This window comes from Cupressus sempervirens, chromosome 8 (genome assembly GCF_028749045.1).
Source record: "Cupressus sempervirens isolate cs-2001-9-10 chromosome 8, ASM2874904v1, whole genome shotgun sequence".
Lineage (NCBI taxonomy): Eukaryota > Viridiplantae > Streptophyta > Pinopsida > Cupressales > Cupressaceae > Cupressus > Cupressus sempervirens.
The window spans coordinates 820,131,530-820,137,795 of record NC_143125.1 but is presented as its reverse complement, the minus strand read 5'-3'; positions in this window follow the sequence as shown (position 1 = coordinate 820,137,795).

The following is a 6,266-nucleotide window of genomic DNA, read 5'->3' as shown; positions in this document are numbered from 1 at the left end:
CTAGATTATTGCTTCTTCTCTCAATAATTTTGCCTACATATTTGATAAGAATTTGATCTTCATATGATGTCCAGAGCTTGAATTGGGGTCAAGTTGTAACTGTTGTGCACTAGCCTTTAGATCTTCATCAATCTTATTCAATTTTCTCTTTATTTCCATAGTATGCTTGGTAACATCACATAACTTTGCTAAAAGAGATGTTACATTTGTGTAAGAAGTTTCAAGATTTGATAGAATTGAAGAAAGCTCTACTTGTTGGATAGCTATTTGTTGTGCAATGTGCTCAAGCACTTTGTTATCAAACTTATTTTCTGCTTTCTCCGTTAACTTATCTTGGCCATTGGAATCTTCATTGAATTTTTTGACTGCCTCTTCTAATTGCAACAAAATGTGTTGAGAAGAATCAACTTCAATGCCTATAGCTTCTGTCAAAATATTTTTAGCACTATCAATAATCTTGAATTCTTTGTCTCTCTCTTCTCTTAATTGCTTCTGCTTGGATTTCTTTTGGAGAAGCTAACTAGCTAATCTCATCTAATTTATAGTGGCATTGTCAAATCCAATTTGGGAATTTCAATATCCTCATCTAAATCAATAACTTCCTCTATTTCCTTTCCACTAATCAAAAGTCTTGATTGAGTCTTTGGTTCAACTTCTGAAATTAATACTTTAGGTTTTGGAATAGAAATAATAGTAGAAATAGTAGGGCTAGAAGTGAACATTTGTATAGTGCCTACTAGAGGAATACTGACTAGAATACTTATAGAATCCAAAATTGATGTATTTACCAAACTTCCCAAAATTGAGGTATTCACAAGTGGAGTACTAACAGAAGTATTTACAATTGAAGCAGTTACTAAAGCATGTACAACTAAAGTAGTCAAAACTGAAGAATCCAAAATTGTACTTACTACTAAAGAACTTAAAATTGTAGAACACTCTATATCCATTGCTAAGACTGGCTTGCTAATTGAAGGATTCTGCAGCTCGGTGGATGAAGTGGTAGACACTTCTATCTATGATGTGCTAAGTTGAGAGGTAGTAGGGAGTGATTGGACATTTGATGTATCAATGGTTGTCACAATCAAAGTTTCTAAAGTTTTCTTCACGCTTGATTATGTTGTAGGTTTTGCTAGAGAGTGAGGAAGGGAGGCTATGATAGCCGCAACTATCTTGACTAGGTCAATCTCTTCTTCTTCTTGCCTAGATTCCTCTTTAGCTTCTTCCTCTTTTTCTTCTTCATCATCCTTCATTAATTCATGATATTCTTCAGCATCAATTGTAACAAATGGAGTGGAGTCTTCTTCATTTTCTTCATCCTTGTCATTGTCATCACCCTCATCATCTTTGATTTCAACAGATTTTCACTTGGTTGACATAAGTGATAAATATTCTTCCACATAGTTGTTGCATCCTTGACTGCATGGTCTATGTCTTTTAACAAAATTAAACAAGTATGAAATCTAATAGTCATCTTGTCTTCAATTTTCTTCATAGATTCTTTTACCTCAACATTGGTAATTCTTGGTCACAACTATCTTAGAGTTTATTCATATATGTCTTTTGCTGTCTGCATGGCTGAGTCCCATCTTGGCTTCAATGTTTCTAAAAAATCATTAAAAATCTAAGATGCTATCTGATCAAGGGAATACTTTCATTTTCCCATCTTGGTTAGTACCAATTCCTCAATCTGCTTCTTCTCAGCCTCTATTCAGGCCTCATACTTTAATGATTTAAAAGTATTTATACCTGCACCTTCTTCCATTTATTTTAGTCTTTCCTGGAAGATAAGAGGAGGCTTACTAAACACAACTTCACTACCACCTATTCCTACTTTCTTCTTGGATCTTCTTGTAAATACTACAGTTGATGGCTTGGGTGGCTTGGTGATAATCACCTTGCCTTTCTTCCTTACAGGCTCTTCTTCCTTTTTTGATTCCTCTTCATTTTTCAGATTCTTCTACATCTTCTCCCTTTCCTTTGGTAATCATAAGAGGGGTGCTTTCTATTTTTAATTTTGATACCCGCCTCTTTCCTTTGTTCACCACCTCTAGAAGCTTGATCTCAAGTTCAATTCTTGCTTTAGCCTCATCATAGGTTCCAAAGAGAGGTGCCTTTGGATCTACAGGCTCATTTACCAAGGCTTCAATGATTTCCTTTGCCTCATCAATGTTAATCTCATAAGGAAGAGGTTTTACCTTCACAATTCTAGGCCTTACTACCTAGATGTATACTCAGTCACTATCAACCATAAAGAAAACATCATCCTTCTAATCTTCAACCAACTTCTTTGGTATCTTGAATCTATTATTCATCTTTTCTTTGAAGGTTTCAAAATAATTTTTCATGATACTATCAAAATTTTCACCCATTTCAGTGATATACTCATTTCTCTAATATAAAATTGGTGTGTCTTTTCTCCATACAACCATGCCTTTAGAGGGGAAAAACTTTTGAACATAGAAAAAAAAACATGTCAACAGTGAACCAAATTTGCATGGGTTATTCTTTGATGTTCTAATGCTTTCCATATTTTTTTTTAGCTACTTCAACAAAAAATCTGCTAGGTCATATGACAAATTCTTCTTTATAACCTTATAAGCTAAGTTAACTACTTCACACGACACACTATTGAGTCATCTTTAATTGTAAATCTTGTGTGCTATCGCATGGATTCCAAATTTAAGTTCTATATTAGATACACTACTAATTTTCATTCCTTTGTCATCCCACTCGGCTAGGGTTTTCTTTTGTAACTCATCTCGACCTAAGGTTTTAGTGACTTTATCTTTAGTGAGCATGGGGAGACTAGTAATGCGATGTATCATTTTCTTGGTAATTAAAAATGGTTTCTCTAACCATATTTGACCATTATGAACGTGACTCAAGATATACCTAATCCATTTGATTTGAAAGTTTTGAGGTAGGTGAGGAATATGAGTTAAACATTTTTCTTCCAAAGGTTTATGCTCAGGTTTAAGAATTCCATCCACACAGAGTTCACTTAGGGCATTATACATTTCAGGGGTTCCTATCTCCTAAACTGCACATGTAAAATGAGTTTGAATGTCATAAATAAGAAGTACCTTAGGTGGTATCTACAACTGAGCTCCATTCAGGTCAAGGGTTTTGGTGATCATTGGCACCAATTTGAAGTAGGGGATTTCCATTGAACACCTCACACCAACATTTCAGATCCTTTCTTCATCTTGCTATTGTTGTTGGATGCCATGATAACTTAGTAAGCTAAGAAAATTCTTCAAAAAAATTTTGCTGCAAATTTGGCTCAAGATCGTTGGGATGCTCTGAAAATCGCTCTATTCTCAATATACTGAATTCATAGTGAAAATGAAGTTGATTTCCTACCTTTTGATAAAAAATTCCCATTAATGCTCTATATGATGAGAGCCATAATGACATAGTGTGTGACAACCTATCATCCATTATCTATATAGATCGGTCGGTGAAAGCTTGTGACTCATTAACTAAATATAGCCATGCTTCTCTCGACTTCACTCGGTAGAGTCCATGACCCAACCTTGCTCGGTAAAGAGGTCAATTCGACGATAACTATTGCCAATCTTACTAATGATTCTTTTGTATCTTGAATACCAATATTAATCTTGTCTTCCTTTCAATTGGAACTATTTAAGATGTGACCTTGGTAACATAGTTCCAGTTCTTCCTTAAGAACTTAATTGGAAATGGTGGAGTCACCCACTTCTTGAGTGACATGACTATCATCGCTTCAACCAGTTTGCTCAGTAGATTTAGGAATCCACTACTGTCTTATCTACTTCTTTATGCTATCATCTTTTGCTTTCTTTTCATCTTCAACTCTACCTGCATTTATGCAATTCTTAGGTATATGACCAAGTTTAGTACATGTGTAATATCTTATGGTGGTATCCTTTCTTCTCATGTGATGTCTAACACAATTTATGCCAATGTCTTCATATTCTCCATAGTAATGACATCTACACCAAGTGTTGTAGTCCCAACCAAATATTGCCTTCAAAAACTATTTAGCTAGATTGAATAACTTAGATATGCATTTAGATGCCTCGTGACCTTGTTTCTTGCATTTGTGACACTTTCCCTCAAACTTTGGTTTTTCTTTGCATTCATTAGCTTTATGACCATGTTGGCTGCAATTGTAACATTTTCCATTGAATTTTTCCTTTCCATTACTCCAACATTCATTTGATGTATGGCCTATCTTCCCATAGTAATTGCAAGTAGGTCTTTCATTCCTTTGAGTACCTTGTTTGGAAGATTCACTTGTTTCTTTGTATCCAAGTCCTGCCTTACCCTTTTGCCTATAAAGATTTTGCTCATTTTTTTGATTCAATTGATCCATGTCTACTTGGGATTTCATTATTCTTTCTTTTAGCTTATTTTCAAAATTTAGATCAACTTTCACCCTTTCATTGATTTTCCTTTGAGAGTTTAAGTCATTTCTCAACCTTTCAATTTTAGATCTCAAACTCATGATTTCTTCATTTACACTGGAGAGCTAATTAATAAGATTTTCTTGCTGAAGGGATTGATTTTGAATTTCATTGTTCTTTACCTCCAAGTCTTCTTTTCCCTTATTTCTCTGTTCTTCTTGTAGGGAGCCATTCTTTTTTACAAGTTCTTTGATTGCATCATTTGCTTCATCTAAACTGCTTGAGGGGAAAAAATCTTCAATCTTTTCTTCAAGATACTAATGGTCATTCATCTGATTTGCAAGTTCCTTCCTTCTTTTTAGGGATTGGGAAAGACGCTCTTTTGCTTTCTTGAGTTGATCTATGGCCATCTCTAGATCTAAATTTTCTTTGTCAATAGCTTTGTCAAGTTTGAATATCTGCATTGTCCTTGATCTTAGCTCAAGCTATCAAACATTATCCTAAGAACCACAAAGCTCTAATACCAATTGTTGAAAATATTCAAGACTAGCTAGGTTACTAAGAGAGGAGGGATGAATCAGTAACCTCAAAATTTTTAAAAATTTCAACACTTAATACATAATCCAATTATCATTAATAGATCTAATCTACTGCATCCATGAAAAACTAATAGCATATAAAATTTTGAACACAATATTTGGTGACCCAGAAACCTTCCAAATAGAAAATAAAACTAGGTGGGGTTGATACCTACAAAACTTCAATACTGCAACATAAAGTTGGCTTGTTAAGGCTTACAATGATCACTTCTGATGATCTACCCTATTAGGAACAATTAGGACTACTAGGTCCACCTTGTTAGAGGTTTTACAAACATACAATGAAGTATTTGGTTGGTAAAGAGATTTAGAGGAAAGACTACTAAGTCTACCATGTTAAAGGATTTGAAGTTGATTCACTTGTTAGGATGAAAGTAGATCTCTTACTTACAACTGAATTGTTGATTGAGATCTTTGAAGTACTAATCACCTTTATGTGATAGATGTAACTCTTCTGCTCCTAATATGGCCTTCCAATACACTTTATTCTACTGCTAATTCACATTCACATGCTTGCATTTCATTCACATTATCTCATATTATTACATTGCACACTTGGATATGATACAATTCATTACATATTACCAATTCAATTCACATAATTGCAAGGTTGACCAATACACAAGTTAACAATAATATTACATAGTCAGCCCAAATGTAGATACTTGAGTTCTAAAACTAACTTTCTGAATTTCTAATACACAACATCTACTATCATTAATCGACATCATCATGCACTTGGTAGATACAATGTCACTTGGTAGAAACTAAATTCCACATTTACCATGCTTGCACTTGGTAAACACTAATCATCTCATCACTTGGTTAAAACTAACTTCGCTTCACAAGAACTGATGACTCACTAGACACTGTGAAGCTTGGTAACCATTGAACTACTTGTTAAGAACTGCCAGACTTCACACTACCTAAATTCACTTGGTAACCATTGGATTGCTTTGTAGGAACTATGAGCTTGGTAACCACTAAATTACATGGCAAACACTGGAGATTGATCAAAGAGCTTGGTAACCATATAGAGTATGAATAAGTGTTGTCACTAATAACAAACTTGACTTAATGCCAACATCTACCCCATATTCCATCTTTCTTCTAGAAACTTCTCCTAGAATCCTCTTTGAATTTTCTTTAAAATGGTTTACCTTGAATTCAATGCCACTAGCTCATCATCCTTATCTTCCATCTAGCTTACACAATCTAAGAAAACAAACTTTTCAACTCAAATTCATCAAATTAATGATCTTTTAAATAATGTAGT